The following is an 18,855-nucleotide window of genomic DNA, read 5'->3' on the forward strand; positions in this document are numbered from 1 at the left end:
TGTGATTTTCGACGCCGACGTAAGAAAAAATCGATCACCGAACAAATTTGAGATAAAAATGAAAGGTTATGTATTTAAAAGTAGATTTTTTAAAATAGGAGCAAAAATCAATTTCAAGAAAACATTATGGATTTACAGGCAATTAACCCTTAAAAAAATAATGTCTCTCGTGCATCGCAAGGGAGCAAAACTAGTTTATTTAATATTTTAATGCTCACGAATTTATTCGAATCTAAAAGAACTTTTTAAGTTTAGATTTATGTTCAAAATATTAGTTATTTTATTATAGATAAATTACTTTATTTATAATGACATAATATATATATATATATATATATATATATAATTATTTTCTTATAACGTGTAAAGTTTCTTAGATGTAAGTCTGCTCACGAACTAATAAGTAGAATACTACTAAATTCAAATTTGAGTTGTTTAATTAACGAACTTCATTAAATGAGCATGAACAAACTTCACGAATAGCTTAGTTCATTATGGCCCAAATCATACATGAGATGAGACAAGGCATATGTGATAATATAAATCCAAACAACAATAATTTCTATTATTAAGATAGAAACTTGGATGATTGATATTATTGAATTCCCACTAGAAAAAAGTTGTTGGTTTTAACCACAATTATAACACCTTAAATTTTTGTCCCGATATTAACATTATTTTTAGAGATATAATATTAAGATATGTCCGTAATCTTGGTACTTAAGAATAATTTTTCTTTAACAAGAATAGATCCTCGATGCCTAACGAGTCGAATACTTGAGATGGAGAATAAAATAATAGAATTTATTATTTAAGTCGATGATAAATTTAAAGGTCAATTAGAAATTTTTGCATTTCATAAACATGATTAAGTGTACATCTTATATGCTAAGTGAACGATTAAATATTAGTCTTGATTTCCATAATTTTGCTTGTGCGTAATTGTGATGAATGGTGACCTTATAATTTGAATATTAACTAAGAGAATATGTTCAACAGTATGTTGGTCCAACAGCCGAGTGCACGAATGGGAGTACACAACGGATTATATGTTCCATAAGTTAGTTTTAACTAACTCAAGTGAGTTATGATCAGCTGTTTCTCACGCGTCTTCTATATGGATCTATAGCTGAGTTAGTTATCTTTTAGCTTGCAGATATTAGAGTTTGTTATCTCATTCATTCATTGTAATTCATCTCTTTGTGCAGTTGAGAGGGAAAAGATACAACAAAAGAAAAGATAGAGTTGAGAGATCGTAGTAGCTGGTGTGTTTCAGCTTGATAGCTCTGATTACTTTCTTTTTCAAGAGTTGTATTGTACTCAATCTCCATCATTGTTTAGTAAAGAGTTTCGATTGTTCTTTTCGTGGATGTAGGTCTATAAGGCTGAAACACGTAAATCATATGTCAACCTTTACAATTCTGCATTCTTAGTTCTTGATAATTGTTTCTGTAAATGTTTTGTTGCTGGATTTGTTGAGTACGATGTTCTTCCAATTGTGGAGATCACATTGCTTACCAAGTCATAACAATTGGCGCCGTCTGTGAGAACCGCGAAGCAAAGGATCAGTTTACAACACAAGAAGTCAGATTTTGAGGATTTTGATGAGTGCATCTGCAGATTTGGATCTAGCTTTATCTTCATCCTCTAATCGCACTTCTATGTCTTCTAGATCATTTACTGCCTTGTTGAATTCATCCAACTGATCTAGAATGTCTGTTTCATCTGAGATTTTGTAGGAATACAACCTCCTCTTCATGTAGATTCTGTTGGCTAGGGATTTAGTCATGTATAGTGACTCCAGCTTCTGCCATATCCCAGTTGAACTCTCTTCCCTAGCCACTTCGCGCAGCACCTAGCTTGTATCCAAGACAAAGGATTATAGCACTGTGCGTATTTTGCATCATCTCAAGATGCTTCTCACTTTCCCTTTCTTATTTTGTTGTCTTCTTGGCAATAAGAGCACCCAACAATCCTTGTTGTGTAAGGATTGCTCTCATATTCAATCTCCAGACGGGAAAGTCATTTTCCTTGTGAATTTTTCAGTATCAAACTTTGCAGCAGCCATGATTGAAGAACTTGCATAATTCCATGTCCAAGAGTACTCTTCAAGTATCTAAGTACCCTCTCTGCTGCTTACATATGGCCAACACATGACTTGGCTAAGAATTGTTTGAGGTTATGAACCGCAAAAGTGATGTCAGGTCTAGTGCTGCCAAGGGCCGCCCGGAATCGGCGGTTCAGCCTTGAACCGGCCCGCCGATCAACGGCTCCGGCCCGGACCGTTGACCGACGGGCCGGTTCAGGGCCGAACCGCCAGTTATCCGGGCCGGTTAAGGTTCACATTTCCCCCAACCCTGAACCGTCGGTCCGGCCCGGAACCGCCGGTTCCGGCGCGGGGGCCGAGGAGAGCAGGGGGCAGGGGCGCAGCAGGCAGCAACTAGGCGGCAGGGGGGCAGGGGGCTAGCCTAGGCGCCTAGGGCCTTGACCGGCCTTCTTCACTCTTTAGTTCAAAATTTGAATTGTTTTCTTTTTTATTTTATTTTTTCAAATTTTCAACATTATAATTATACTTTTCCCCACACAATTTTATCTAATTCACATTTTTCCCCACCCAATTTTATCTATAAATAGCCCCCTTCTTCCACCTTCAAAATCACTCCATTGTATTAACAATTCTACACTCTCTTCTCTTCTACTTCTAATTCTCCTCCATTCTTTATGTGCTATTGCTCTTGCTCTATAATTCTTTAGCTATTCTCTTGCTTATTCAATTGCTTTACTTTATTGTTCTTGCTTTACATTATATTACTACTAGTACTACTATTAAGTACTAAATACTATACTATACTATACTATATATTTTAATTACACTATCACTACACTCACTTGCTCCTTTAATTTATTGTTCTTGCTTTACATTATATTATTACTAGTACTAGTATTAAGTACTAAATACTATACTATATATTTCAATTACACTATCACTACACTCACTTGCTCCTTTAATTTATTGTTCTTGCTTTACATTATATTTCTACTAGTACTACTATTAAGTACTAAATACTATACTATACTATATTATATATTTCAATTACACTATCACTACACTCACTTGCTCATTTACTTTATTGTTCTTGCTTATTATTCTCTAACCTCTATTATCTATATTCTCTTCTCTACTTGTTTATTTGTTATCATGTCTCATGGTCGTGGTAACCGTGGCAAGTCTATCAATGTCGACCACGAAGAAGATATTGATAGCACTCCCACTTCTTACGAGTTTACTCAAAATGTTCAAGTTCCATCATCATCCTCTAGGAGAAGGGTGAAAATTCCAGTTGAACGAGGACCATTCGGCGCACGCCGGGAGGCTGCCGATGAAGCATATGCTAGACAACTTCAAGAAGCGGAGGATGAAGAATATGCACGTACAATTCGACAACAAGAGGCGGAGGAGGAAGCCGAGCAAGCACGTCACAACGTTGAGGAGGAAATCCCACCCACTAGAGGTAAGGGTAAGGGTAAGAGTAAAACACTTTCTTCTAACATTTTCATAAAACATTTTAGGAGGGAACCCGCTCCACCACATCCAAATGATGCTCCAAATGCTCCCGAGAGGTTCATTGCCTATTGCAACTATTGCAACGCTACTTATCAATGGAAAGCGGGAGGGGGTTATGGCACCCTCATAAGGCACATGGAGAAGCAACACACTGTCGAGTTTGGAATCCATACAACTCAAACTCAACTACATCCCGAAGCTTTCGAACGACAAGGTAATGAACAAGGTAATGTTTTATGGAAATATGACCAACAAAATGCTCGAGATTACATGGCTCGTTATGTTTCAATGGAATTCAACATTTGGCATGCTTGCATCTACCATGGAACATGTTGAGCATTTATGTGATTTTTTTAGAGCAACTCCCGAGGCTAACTTGCTTTTATTGCCCTCTTATTGGAAACAATGTGGTAGTTTATTTCAACTTTCAAAGGTTTTTCAAAATGCTACCACGGATTTATCCGGTGTTTATTATTGTACTAGTATTAAAGTTTTAGAACATTGCATGTTTATTGGTATTGCTTTAAATGATTGTTATAAAAAAAACGATTTGAAGGATGTATCATATCAAATGATCATTAAGTGGCTTAAATATTTTCTTGAAATTCCCGATGTTTTTTTAATTGCTAAGATTTTAGATCCTTCAATGAAAATTGGTGGTGTTTATCGTTTATTAGAAATTTATTATGGTACCTTTAGAGAAATCTATGAGTCAAGATTAGGAAACAATGAAATGCTAGAATGGTACCTTCCCAACTTAGATGATATTAAACATAGAATAGATAACACACTTAGAACTTTGTTTAATGACTACGAACAAAAATATATGCTTGCAAACCCCTCATACTCTTCAAGTGGCACTGCTAGTTCACAAGGTCAATATGGCTCCTCCACCTTAGGAAGTAGTTTTGATCAAAACGAATGGGCTCAAGCCGCTTATTCATTTATGAATACACAAAGGAGCTATACTACTAACGAGCTAGATATATATTTGTCTAGTACATTTGCTTTCAAAAGTGTAGGTGGTATACAATTTGACGTCTTGAGATGGTGGTCCACGCACGAGAGGGAATATCCCATACTCGCCACCATGGCCAAGGAGTTATTCGCGGTCCCGGCCTCCACGGTCTCCGTCGAGCAAGCATTTAGCGTTGGTGGGCTTGTCTTGGACGAAAGAAGAAGCACCATGGATCCTCGAAACAAGGAGGCCACCATGTTGCTTGATGATTGGTCCAAAGCCGAGTTGCGACAACAAGAGAATGAATGGGATCAAGCCGACGAGAGCCCAAACGATGAATTCACCGAGTCCGAACGATCCGAGCCCGGCGAGGACTACGATTAGGTAAGTTAAGGTAAAAGAACTACGTGGGATTTGATTCTTCATTATTCAATGAAGATACGTAGGCCACTCAATTTTAATATTTATATTAAAATTGAGCTCAAACCCTTTATTTTTTTAATTTTTTCCCCCCTGTTAGACAATTCTCTTTCGGAATTTATTGTAAACTTGTAATGAATTAGTTATTTAGTTAGTGTTAGTTTGTTTACTTATTCAATTTTGAAGATTGTAATTTGTATCCATATATAATATTTTTTGTATACATAGAATAAATTCAATTTTTATGCATTATTTTGATTGTCAATGTGTTAGAATTATTGTACTTTTATTGTATTTCAATTTTCAACACAAGTAATTTAATAATTAAAAAAAAAGCACGAGCATTACTTAAGAATTAAGATGACATAACAAAATATTATGTTAAAAATATATTAATTGTCATGTTTATAAAATATAAATTTTCAACAAGTCATTTAATTTAAAAATATGACATAAAAGATATTACATGTTTATATTTTCGATTTCAACACATGTTTATATTTTATATTGTAAGTTGAATTAAAATTTTGAAATTTCATCACAAATCATTTAATTTCATAAAATATACATTTTCAACACAAGTCATTTAATTTAAAAATATGACATAAAAACTATTACATGTTTATATTTTCGATTTCAACACATGTTTATAATTTATATTTAAAGTTGAATTAAAATTTGGAAATTTCACCACAAATTCACAATCATTTAATTTCATAAAATATAAATTTTCAACACAAGTCATTTAATTTTAAAATATGACATAAATCATTTAATTGCATAAAAGGAATAAAAGTATGACATAAATCATTTAATTTCATCACAATTCACAATCATTAAATTTTCTACACAAGTCATTTATATAATTATATTATATATTTTAAGATTTAAGTTGAATTAGAATTTTGAAATTTCATCACAAATCATTTAATTTCATAAAAAAGAATACAAAAAAAATAAAAAAAGGATAAAGCCCGGAACCGCCGGTTTTCGGCCCTTGAACCGCCGGTTTTCGGCCCGGACCGGAACCGCCGGTTCAGGGTCAGAAAACCGGCCCTTTACATTTCATCCGGGCCGGTTCAGGTTCGCCGGATTCTCGACCCTGAACCGCCGGTTCGGGCCCGGAACCGGCGGCAGCCCTAGTCAGGTCTTGAAACGCACAAGTAAAGAAGCCTTTCAATCAATCTTCTATACTTAGAAGCATCAGCAAGAAAATCTCCTTCCTTTTGCTGGAGAGTTTTACCAGATTCCATAAGTGTAGATGCAGGTTTACGACCAGTAAGACCAGCTAGGGGTGAGCAGAAATCGAACCGACAATCAAAACCAAACCGAACCGAACCCTATTGGTGCGGTTTGGTGCCAATTCTACTGGTGGTCGGTTCGGTTCGGTTCCTAAAGATGAAAACCTAAAATTTTCGGTTCGGTTTCGGTGCTGTGTTTTTGGTTCGGTTTTGCACCGAACCGAACCGACTAATATTAATATTATATTAAATATTTATATTTTACAATAGATATTTAACTTTGTAAAGAAAAAACCCTAAATCCTATTCCTAACATCTGCTGCGCCGCAACACTGATTTCAGAAATCAGAATTCTCAATTCTCCTCCTCCTCCATTTCGCACGTCCTCCTCCTCCCTACCGGCGCCGTCCGCCCATCGCCTTCGCCTCTTCGGCTCTTCCGGCCTCCAGCGGCGCCGTCCACCAGGCACCGTCTGTGTCTCTCATCTCCATGAATTTATTTGGATGCTTTAATTTCTGAAAGAAGGAACGTGAAGAAATTGAGGTGGTGGATGCTTATTAACTTGAGCAGATTTGTCTTTGCTTTGACTTTCGGCCTCCAGCGGCGCCGTCCACCAGGCACCGTCCGCCCATCACCGTCCGCCAGACGCGTCCCTCCCTGCCTCCAGCGGCGCACCCATCTTCCGGCGTCCGCAGTCCTCCAGCATCGCGTCCATCTGCCTGCGCCTAACCCAGCGGTGCCGTCATTGAACAGTTTCCGGCAGCCTAAATTGTGGTCGGTTCGGTGAACCGAACCGAAACCGGCGGTTTTTCTAGTTCGGTTTCGGTTCGGTTTTGGGACTATGATTGGTGCGGTTCGGTGCCCAATTTGAGCATCGGTTCGATTTTCGGTTTTAGGTTTTTGGTTCGGTTTTGCACCGAACCGAACCGATGCTCACCCCTAAGACCAGCATCATGAATAAGATCCATTGCATGTTTGCGTTGACAAATTAATATGCCAGTAGGATTTCTTGCAATCTCAACTCCAAGGACATACTTGGGAATACCCAAATCTTTGTATTTGAAATGTTGGCCTAAGAAATCCCTAAATTGATCCACCAATGTTGTATCATTATTGGCTAGCATAATGTCATAAACACATACCACTAAACCAATAAAACTCTCACCAGATTTCATAAAGAAGAAGGAATGATCATATGCAGATTGCTGCAGTTCAAATTTAGCAAGAACTTAAGAGAATTTTAGATACCATTGTCTAGAAGCCTGTTTAAGCCCATATAAAGACTTAGTTAGTTTGCACACAGTTCTGGGTGGATATTTCTCTCTCTGATTGAGTAAGCCATCTGGTAACTCCATGTATATATCTTCAGTAAGGTCACCATACAGAAAAACATTATTGATATCCAAGTGACAAAGAGACCAACCTTTGATAGAAGAGAGAGCAACCATCAACTTGACTGTAACCAATTTAGCAATAGGTGAAAACGTATCAATGAAGTCAACACTTGCTTGCTGAGTCTATCCCTTAGCTACCAAACGAGCCTCATATCGTTCCACAACACCATCGGCTAATAATTTAATTCTAAACAACCATTTACAACGAATAACAACTTTACTAGGAGGAAGCTTGGTAATAGTCCATGTGTGGTTTCTAATGAGAGCATCCGAGTCAGCCTGAATTGCTTTGACCCAAACAGGATAAAGAACAACTTGTGCATATGTGGAAGGCTCAGGAATAGCAGTAACACAACAAATAAAGGCAAGAAAAACAAGAGATAATTTGGCATAGATATTGGTTTAAAGGATGAAGAGACGAGGTAGAAACAACGAAGTTACATACAAAATCAGTAAGATGTGAAAGGGTTTTGATTACCCTCCCTGATTTTGTAGTAATAAGAGGTGGTGATGGTGGAGACGGTGGAGATGATGGTGGTGATAAAGGTTCAATTTGTGAGAATGTAGAGGATATAGGTGGTGATGTTGGTGATGGAGGTGTATGTTGGGAGGTAGTGGAGGATATGGGTGATGAAGAGGTATTATGAAACTGATATGAATTACCAGATAAATGGGTAACATTATCATGTGTGATATGATCATTATCTAAATCAGTGGAAGGAAAAGACACAGGAGACAAGTGTGAGGATGGAAAAACAGACTCATGAAAGACTACATTTTGGCTTATGGAGATGACTCTAGTATCTAGATTGAGAACCTTATAACCTTTGTATTACAGAGGGTAGCCCAAAAATAGCATTTAGATGCACGAGGAGAGAATTTAGATCTATCTCTGTCAAGAGTAGAAACAAAACACAAACATCCTAAAACTCTAAGATGATTGTAATTGAGAGATTTCTGAAAAAGAACTTCAAAAGGAGTAAGATGATTAGGTAATACCGAAGAGGGTATTCTGTTGATGATATATGAGGCTGTAAGGACACATTCTCCCCAGTATTTTATGGGTAAGTGGGACTGAAATAGAAGACTTCTTGCAACAGATGTTGATGTTTTCTCTCAACCTTTGCGTTTTGTTGAGGTGTGGAAACACAAGAATGTTGGACTAAGGTACCAAATTTGGAGTAGAGATCAGGAAGATTAAACTCTGGTTCATTAGGGTGCTCCCAACGGTAACTATTTCCTTTGTAAAAAGCTAGAAGCTTCAACTCCACACCATTGCATGAATGTTGAGTAGGCATTAGGTACAAAGCTAACTACTGCAGAAAGAAGCCAACTTCTTGAAAAATGTGCGTGTGGAAATATTGAGCAATTAAAGGCACGCAACCTGTTATTGGTCTATGCAGCACACACTTGCGTGGCAGCGGTCCCACCAGTTACAATTGTTTTAATTTTGTACAGTTACATTTTGAAGAGATAGTATTCTGCATGAATATTTACATTGTTTTAGATTTAACAAATATTGGTGCATTTCTTTTCATTCTCAAACTTTTGATTTTGTAAATAGCTGTTAACTAGTGAATGACTATTTTTTTCTGTTTAATAAATGGTGATTTGAAAGTTATTCGTTGTATTTTCATTTTTATTAATTAAATTAAATAATATTTCTAAATTTTGATTAATTAAATAGGAAAATATATAAATAGAAATATAAATGAGCTTTTAACTTTTGATGTGGCAATTTAGAAGTTGCTTTACTAGGTACATTGTTGTAGAGACAAATTCATAACTTTAACTTTTGATGTGGAGATGACGTGGCAGAGTAAAAGTTGTTTTTCTGAATACACCATTAAGAGTATCCTTATCACATCTAACAAATTTTATGTGTTTATTGAATTGAGTAGAAACAGTGTGAAAGAACTGAGGCATAACAGATTGGACGTCAGATTTAAAATGCAAGAGAAAAGTCCACACGAATCTAGAGTGACCATCTACAATTGTGAGAAAGTAAGAGAAACCTTGAACTGTGGGAGTTCTATAAGGACCCCATATATCACAATGTATAAGATTAAAGATGTTTATAGCATTACTAGAAGATACAGAGAAAGACAGTCTATGTTGCTTAGCTAATGGACAAATCTCACAAATAGAGTGATTACAAGATTGAAGAGATAACTGTATTGACATGATTTGATGTTTATTGAAAGATATATGGATTGGCAGAAACACCATCTATCCTAGCAGGTACAACAACAAGAACAAGTAGATGAGTGTCCAAAACATAGAGATTTCCCAATCCGAGTCCCCTGTGAAACTTCCTGGAGAAAGCATGAAGTAGGAGTAAATATGACAGAACACTGAGAACTATGAGTAAGACAACTAACAAAAATGAGGTTATAGCTGAAAGTAGGAACATATAAGACATGGTGTAGGTGAAGCTGAGGTGTTAAAATGACTGATCCTACTTTCTCTACCATTAGCAAGACTAACAAATGAGTTTTGAACTTTAAAAGATGAACTGAACATAGATAAGTTACAACACACATGATGAGTAGCTCCAGTATCTAATCTAATAACCAAGAAAATTAAGACAAATGGACATTACCAACAAAAGAAGAGATGAAATTGTACCACTAAAAGCTCAAGTGCTACTGTTGTGAGAGGTTGATGTATTCGGTGGAGGTGTAGCTTGAGGAAGTTGAGAAGATTGAGATGAAGATGATGTGGTTTTCAGCTGCAAACACTGATCATTAGTCAATGATTCAAGAGGCACTTGAAGATCCTTGATAATATCCTTCACTAGTAGCTATACCAGCAGATCCTTCTTCAAGTCAGGAAATTTTCCCCAATAACCAATAATCTCAAAACACTTGTCAACGGTATATATGGTTGAATTTTCCACATTTAGTGCATAGAAATCTATGTTTGCCACGGCCATAGCTTGCAGCATTCACAAACTGACAGTTTGAGCAAAATTAGATGCGACTCTATCACTAATCGATCGATGCCACATGTTGTAGTTTGCGCTGCGCAGGTGAGCTGTTGAGTAACAAACATTACACCATCTAAACCAAATGATAAGTCTTCATTCCACAAATCACAAGAATGAACAAATGAAATACAATAGAAATCCTATTACACAGTGAAAGATTGAATTTTGAACTGGTTTTTGCTAGGAAGATGTCGAGTCTTTCCTTTTGTCAGCTTCGAGTTACGGTTTCCGGAGCAATGCGTGGTGACTGCGTCGAAGGACCGATGGCCTCTCCGGATACGTCGCCCAAGAGAGACGCGGCGGAGGCAGTTTCAGAGGAGATTTTAATTTGGGGATTTAGGGCTCATGTGTGTGTGTGTTTTTCAGCCAGAGACAAAGAGGGGGTGAAGAAAAGAAAGGGAGAGGAGCGGCGACGTCGCCAGAGAGATGAGTGTGGTGCCCGTGTTTTCTGTTACAGAGAAAGAGAGAGTTGGGCCAAATGTTGCTTAATTCAACTTTGGGCCCAAAATTTCTATTGGACTTCTTGTCTGGGATCATAAGTTCTTTTATTGTTTAGGGCTTTGCCTAATTAATTGAATTAACTGTATGGGTCAACAAAAATTTTATTTATTTATTTATTTGGGCTTCATTAATTTTTAGTTGAGCTTCTTTTAAATAAATTATTGGGTTCAACTATATTAATTAGTTACGACCACTTCTATTAGTTAATTATTTAGGATGTATTTTAATTAATCTTTTAGCCCAAATTGAGTATTAATTTATATTGGATTAATTATTTCATTACTGGGACTTATCTATATCTATATATAATATAAAAAAGGAGTTTTTATCCCAAATTTTTCTCTCTTATTTTTTTCCTCCAAATTTTCTTTCTCTTTTTTATTTTTTCTATTTATTTTTTTTAAAAAAATTATTAACTTTGATTCATTAAAAAATATTTAATATGAATATTAGATTAAATCTTACGAAAAGATCTTTAATTTGATCTAAATATAAAAAAAATAAATTTGAAATGAATGAGTCATTATCGTTTAAAGTGTCAAAATTAATTTGTGTTCGCTCTCATTTATCTCTAATGTTTAACATCATACTCTTTTTTCATTTGTTGGTAAAAAAAAGTAGATGCCATTTTTTTTCCATTCAAAAAACTTTACATAGATTTTTAATTATAATTCTTTTAAATTTAAATATTTTTAAATTATAGTAAATTTTAATGCAATTAAGGAGAAGAAATTTTGTATTAATTTTAATTTGAATTTGAAAATAAAAAATTAAGTTATATATCTTAAAAATAAAGTTTAAAATATTATACAGATTTGTTTAATTATATATATGAATTATTTATTTATTTATATAAACATATTTGTTGTTATATTTTTCTTATTATATTATTTGTATTTTTCTAGATATTTTAATTAGTTTTGGACTGTTTAAATATAAACTTTTACTAATAATACAGTTTGGATTTTTAAGTGCCCAAAATTATTATATTAAATGATGATTATTAATTTTGTTATATTGATTGTATTAGTGTTATTTGCTCAAAAGGATATTGACTTCAATTATTTTCTTTACTAACTATAAATTTAATTATTATACAATACTCCTTAAATTTAATCTTATACTCATTAAGTTGATAAGATTGTTATTATGCATTATTTTAAGTCAAATACTAATATTTAAATTATTATAATCTTTTCGTTATCAATTATTCTAATTCATAAATAATGACATTTTTACATAATTTATAATTTTTTAAATAAATAAATATATCATGATATGTACATCATACGAGATGGCATACTAATTATCTTAAATTGTGAATTTAGTTATAGTGGATTTAATTAATTAATGAAGTGGATGCCCTGTGTCGAAATTATTAATACGAATTATTAATCCTACATTCTGGATTACTATTAGAATTATTCGAATTATTATATTAGAATAACAATTATTTGATTAGGATATATTTCATAGTTAAATTGTACATTTCTTATTAGTTGAGAAATTTCCCTTGTTCTGAACGTGTCAAGTGTGGGAGTGAGGGCTATCAAAAGTATCACTACTCTTAATAGCAAAGCTTTGCAATCGAGTGAACTTTATTAAACAAAGTTAAATGTTACGTTTGAATAATGATAATCTTTTCAAAAGCATTTGAACTGAAATATTTCAAGTACATAAATATTTTAATTTTGTGTATGATATCTATCTGTATTGGCTTTGTCAATTTTATAATCGACTTTCGATCTTGAGCGGATAGATATCCTACCAGTATTAGTGTACACCTTGTGATAGTGTGTTTGTGGGTGAACGGACTGGTCAAGTGTTTGTGAGAGTAGGCATGGACCCTGTCTCATCTTTTTTATATTATTTATCTTGATTTTATTAATCACACTATTTCTAAGCATGGATACCAAACACACCATATTAGGATCGAGTATTTGAAGGATTACGTTATTAGACAAGCTCAACCCTCCTTCATCTTAATGGCACAAACCCTATCCTAGTTCACTGAACAAAGCGGACGTTTATCGGTGTCTCATCCAAATAAAGTTAAAACAAGCTCTATAAAGTTACGACAAGCTGAATAGAGTAGATGGGAGTATATCGGTAGCGGTGCATCGTAGAAAATGTTTTGGTGGCACAACGAGAGGATTAGGGCTTCAGAGCGATGTAGGCACGATAGATGAACTAGGGTTTCAAAGATAGAGAGAGTGTGAAAGTGAAGAAAAATGAGAGATATTATGTGTTTTTTTACGTAGAAGAGAGAAGATGAATGGATAATTCCGTTCAAAACACTTAATTTTGGCTATAATTTATTGAAACTATGTGTTTGGGACAACTATTGATTTTCACTAGTGATAAACATGCATTTTTACCTCTTGGTGTGTCATATTTGATGTTTAGTTATGAGAATTTTGTGTGTTTGATGGTTTATTTGAGCTTATATTGATTTATGGTCAAGAATTTCTCACTTCCTTGTTGTTTGAACGAATTTTCAGAAATAATAAATCAGAATTTGGAAGAATTGTCTGTACAAGTTGTAGTTCGTCTCGATAGGAGTTCGTGAGCGCAAACGGATCATAAATCGGAGTTCAGACGAGAGAGAACGAGCCAAAATAAAATTGCTGCGCAAAGTTGTCAGGACCCCGTCGGGCATTTCGGCGCCGCATGCGGGCTGGGCGCGCAGCCGCGCCTCGGGCAGTGTGATTGCTTAGTTTTTGCGCGTTTTTTTTTATATTATTATTTCAGTTTTTGATCCTACACGGTTTTGACCTATATTTTGAGACCTATGGCATATAAATACTCCCAGAAACATATAGATGAAGAAACCTTTTTATCATATTCTACTTTTCCTGAGAGTTGCAAGACAGATGGAGAAGACCTCAAGAGCAAGACTGAAGAGTCACATATTTTCTCTATGGTTTATTTGTGAATGTTTATGTTTATTATTAATTTTCCATTGTTAGTTCATATGTCTATGTGTAGCTAGTAATCTTTTATCCAAAGGTTTAGGAAGTAAATAGATTTGGATTCTTGACAGTTTTGATTCAATTAATCAGACTTATTTATCCTTTTTATGTTCTTGTGCCTGTTGTTTGCTTTATTGCCTGATCATCAATTTAGCATAATCTTGAGTTTTTATTTGATATCGGCAGATGATAATTATTACCTGAACGAAACATAGAACACATTTATTTTAATTCTAAAGGGAATTGGTATTTGTGAGGATATTAATCCTATGAACTTTTAGGTGTTGCATGTTAGAAGTGTGATCCGGGGACGGTAGCCTTGCATGTAATCCACGGTTTGTACGCCATAGGAGTGGGTATAGACTAGCTTTGAGATTGTCCTATGAGAATTATCTTGATTGTTGAATTGAATCTGTTGAGATTTTCAATCTGTTGAAACCTTTACCTTGAGATAATTTATTTCTATTTGATTATTCCCTGCAGCTTGATTTATTTGTTTTTCCAGTATTTATATTTCTTAGTTTTAAAATGAAACCTTCAATTATGTTGTCCAGATAGATAATAATAATTTAGGATAAGAATTAATATTAATTGGTCTCTGTGAATACGACCTTGCTTACTACAATTGCACCTGTACACTTGCGGCGTGTAAAGAAATAGCGAACAATTAGAGGTGGTAAAAACGAGTATTCAGTTATTCGGTTATAATCGTGACCGAACCGAAAAATCGGTTAATCGATTAACCGATAATCGAAATTGACCGGTTCGGTACGGCTATCGGTTAGTAAATTTTAGATATACTAGTTATTCAGTTTAATCGGTAACCGGCCGATTAAATCGCATTAATCAGTTTAAAAATAATTAAATAATATACTTATTTATTGATTATTTTTGTATAAATTTAGACTTTCAGTTTAGGGCTGAGTTTCACATTGAATTAGAAACACGTCGCACATCCACTCTTGCGCTGTATCTACTCCCTCTCACTCCCACCGGGCCACCGCATGGCCGCGCCTCCTCCCACCTGAGTGCCGCCGCGCCAGTCGCAGACTTTCTCGCGCCATCCCTAGTTTCACTCACAAAATTAGAAACACGCCCCACCTCCACTCCCCTCCAGCGCATCCACTCCCCACCTATTCCCACCGGGCCACCGTGTGGCCGGGCCTCTTCCCTCCTGGGCGCCACTGCGCCTCTTCCCACCGGAGTACCGCCGCACCAGACACAGACGCAAGACGCCTAGTTGCGACAAATCGACCTAGTCACCGAACAGTCCCCGCGTTTGCTCGCCTCCGACTCCGAGCTCCAGCGGCGACAATCCCTTTAGCCTTTGAAAGGTTGGTTTTGCTTATATGATTGATTATGGAGCCATGATTGGTGGAATTTATGCCTGTGTAATTGAGAAATATTTGTAAAAATTTGATGAGAAAAAGTGGACTAGAGCATGAACTTGAATGTTGTTCTTTTCACGACGTTGAATATTGGTTAAATTGTTAGATACTACTTTGAGTATTTGTATTAGACTTGAGCATGGAAGTTGGGGGGGGGGTGTAAAATTGAAGTTTACAAGCAAATCAAGGAAAGCAAGTCATCAATTTGTTCGAGTAAAATTAAAAGCACATGTCATCAATTTGAAACTATTCACATTAAAAGGATAAGAATAACTTTTTTGAGATTATTCACACACCAAATGCATTAAGCCAGTTGCCTTCTTAGCTTGAAAGAAATGCTTATAGAATTAGAAATTTAAATTTGAGCTTTTTTTAAAGAAGATGTTTGAATGATACTAACTTTTTCCAATCTTCGCCAAAGCAGCTGAATCAGCTGATCGATACTTATTAAAAATCGAGTGCGCTTATCTCAATCAAGAGAACAAACATACAAGAGAAATAAATATCAGGAAACCAAACTGATTATATGTCTATTATACTAAAATAGAAAGAGTATTTACTATAAAGTACCACACAATGATAAGTGTGCTTAATAGATTGCATTTATCAGTGGAATTTACTTGAATGGTATTGGTGGTATGTTGATGCGTTAAGTTTAAGTATTCACCAATTTGCGTGGTTTTTGACTTACATGGTTAACCTCTTGTTTTTCTCTATTAGATGGAGAATGTTCAAGATGAATCATAATCAATGACACAACATGCTAGTAATAGACTTAGAATTGAAGACGATGATATGTTTGAGGAGGTTGAAGTACGTGAATTAGAAGAAGACTCACGTTAACAAGTTGAAGCATCAAAGGCAAAAAAGGTTCGAAAAAGTTCAAGGACAAGGTTCACTGTTTGGGATGCATATACTCAGGTTATGGTTGAAATAGGGGATAATAAGGTCAAGAAAAGGAAATGCAAACGGTGTGGCGCACTAATAAAGGCTGATTCGAATAAAAAATGACACCACTACTTTGAGGAACCATACTACTTCATGCTTGAGAAAGCATTAAGCAACAACTAGTCAATCGATTCTCAACTTACAACCTGATACAGATGAAACAGGGTCGTCGAGAAGTTGGAAATTAGATAAAAATGTTGTTAGAATGTCATTGTGTGAGATGATCATCCTAGATGAACCTCCATTTAGATTTGTCGAGCGTGAAAGGTTCAAGAGATTTATGGAATGCTCGTGTCCTATGTTCAAGATCCTGGGCAGACAAACAATAAGAGTTGATTGTATGAAATTATTTTTAGAGCGGAAAGTGATCTCGAAATCTTTTTTTCAAACTAAAAGCATGGGACGAGTGTCATTCATGACTGATTGTTGGACAAGGATCAACAACACATTTTTTATTTGTGTCACAACACATTGCATTGACAAGGAGTGGAAATTGCATAAAAAGATATTAAGTTTTTACAAGTGCACTAGTCACACAAGTGATGATCTTGCTGCTTCAATCTTATCCTCCGTGGAGGAGTGGGGCTTGCAGAAGGTACTTTGTTGCACGATGGGCAATACAATGTCAAATGATGCAATAATTAGGTACATGAAGTCATTCTTTGAGAGGTGGGGGACAAGTGTTGTTGGTGGCAAGTATTTACATTTGCATTGTGTTGCTCACATCATATACTTGATTGTGAATGGGGGATTGGATGAGAATAGCTTGTCCGTGAGACGAGTACGAGAAGCCGTCAAATGGATAAAGAAATCACCAGCTAGAGTGGACAAGTTCAATAGCTTCGTGGAGGCCTTGAAGATTGAATGCAGCAAATCTTTGACTTTGGATGTGCCGACGAGATGGAACTCTACCTATTTGATGCTCTAGTCAGCTATGCCGTATAAGGAGGTCTTCAAACTACATGCAAATGTAAGTCATAAATTTGTACATGATTTGAATAAGAAGAAATACAAAGACTTGACCATTGGAGTTACTGAAAGTTTTGGCTGGGATAAAGTGAAGATGATTTGTGATTATTTGGGCAGATTTCATGATTTGACACTTCTTGTCTCAAGAACCACATATGTCTAAGCCCATTTATTTTTCAAGGAACTGTGCTTTATCTTTGAGTTCATTACTCAGTTACAGAGCCATAAAGATGTTGAGATTAAAACCATGGCCAATAAGATAAAGGCAAAGCTTGGAAAGTATTGGTTGGTAACAGATGAGGTGAACCTGAGAATGAACAAGATGCTTTACATTGCTGCATTGTTGGATCCGAGACAAAAGATCACACATGTGGAAAAGTGCTTAAAGAAAGTTTATGGTCCTCAGCGAGCGACTGGAATAGTGGAGGAAGTGTGCAACTCATTGAATGAGTTGTTTGAGTATTACAAGAAACAACTTACTCCAGTTGAGGAACCACTTGCCAATACACCTACCTCGATTCAAGTTGAACCTCGAGTTAGCGGTACCCAAAGCCATGTTGATGTTATTTCTGATGATAGTGAAGATGAAGGTGCTGGCGATGTGTCAGAGATTACTGTTTACTTTGTTGAAAAGAATTACAAACAAATAGCTACCGATGGTGATAAGTTTGATATCCTATAGTGGTGGTCCAAAAATGGCCCGCACTTCCCTATTCTATCCAAGATTGTGAGGGACATCACAACTATCCCTATATCAAGCATTGCTTCTGAGGCTGCATTAATTTAGCACGGGGGGTCGTGTTTTATCTCAATTTAGAAGCTCATTGACTACTAATATGGTGGAGGCTTTGATATGCACTGAGGATTGACTCATATTTAGTTCATTGGATAGATTTCTCCAAGATGAAGAAGATGTGTCTGAAACTGAGTTAGAAAAGAAGTTTGAAACGGGTGAGTACTTTAATGCCATTATAAACTATAAACTTAAAATCATTACAAATATGCTAATTATTCTTCTTGTTTTAATTTTAAAAAATTAACAGTTTTGGTTCAACTTGGGATTGGTGGTGATGGAGGACCTGGAGTTCATGGAGAACCTAGTGGAGGTGTTCCTAGTCAGACAAGCCAAAGTGTCTTACCATGAATCTATTTGTTTGTTGATGATGTTGGACTTTATACTTGTGTTACTTCATGTTTTATGTTATGTTTGTTGGTAGAGTTTAGACTAATTTCCTCAGACTTTTCTTTGATTTGAAAGTTATTAACTTATTGTTGTTATTTTTGGTTGTGTCATGTGCGTTAGCTTGTTTGTTTTAATTGTTGGGAAAACATTTATTAAAGTTGTTCTTTCTTCTTCTTCTTCTTCTTCTTTTATAAAATTACAAATTTCTATAAAATTATTTTTTTCTCTAGATAAACATAAATGCTAAGTTGGTGGAGTGGATAAGACCCCACTCTTTCTTCTAAAGGGCAAGGGTTCAGATCCCACTTCAAGCATTTGAAGTGCATT

The 18,855-nt window shown here is 35.6% G+C and overlaps 2 long non-coding RNA genes across 2 annotated transcripts; one reads left to right on the forward strand and one right to left on the reverse strand.

Annotated features, from left to right (window-relative positions):
• Positions 1–997: 997 nt before the first annotated feature.
• LOC131024265 (uncharacterized) lies at positions 998–8,159 on the forward strand. The gene is made up of 3 exons (XR_009101722.1): positions 998–2,204; positions 6,091–6,237; positions 7,134–8,159. It is a non-coding gene; the product is annotated as an uncharacterized LOC131024265 (long non-coding RNA).
• A 1,435-nt stretch (positions 8,160–9,594) lies between these two features.
• On the reverse strand, positions 9,595–11,241 carry LOC131024266 (uncharacterized). The gene is made up of 2 exons (XR_009101723.1): positions 10,207–11,241; positions 9,595–9,893 (listed from the first exon to the last, which is right to left on the reverse strand). It is a non-coding gene; the product is annotated as an uncharacterized LOC131024266 (long non-coding RNA).
• Between the last annotated feature and the right edge of the window lie 7,614 nt (positions 11,242–18,855).

Source organism: Salvia miltiorrhiza, chromosome 5, assembly GCF_028751815.1.
Source record: "Salvia miltiorrhiza cultivar Shanhuang (shh) chromosome 5, IMPLAD_Smil_shh, whole genome shotgun sequence".
NCBI lineage: Eukaryota > Viridiplantae > Streptophyta > Magnoliopsida > Lamiales > Lamiaceae > Salvia > Salvia miltiorrhiza.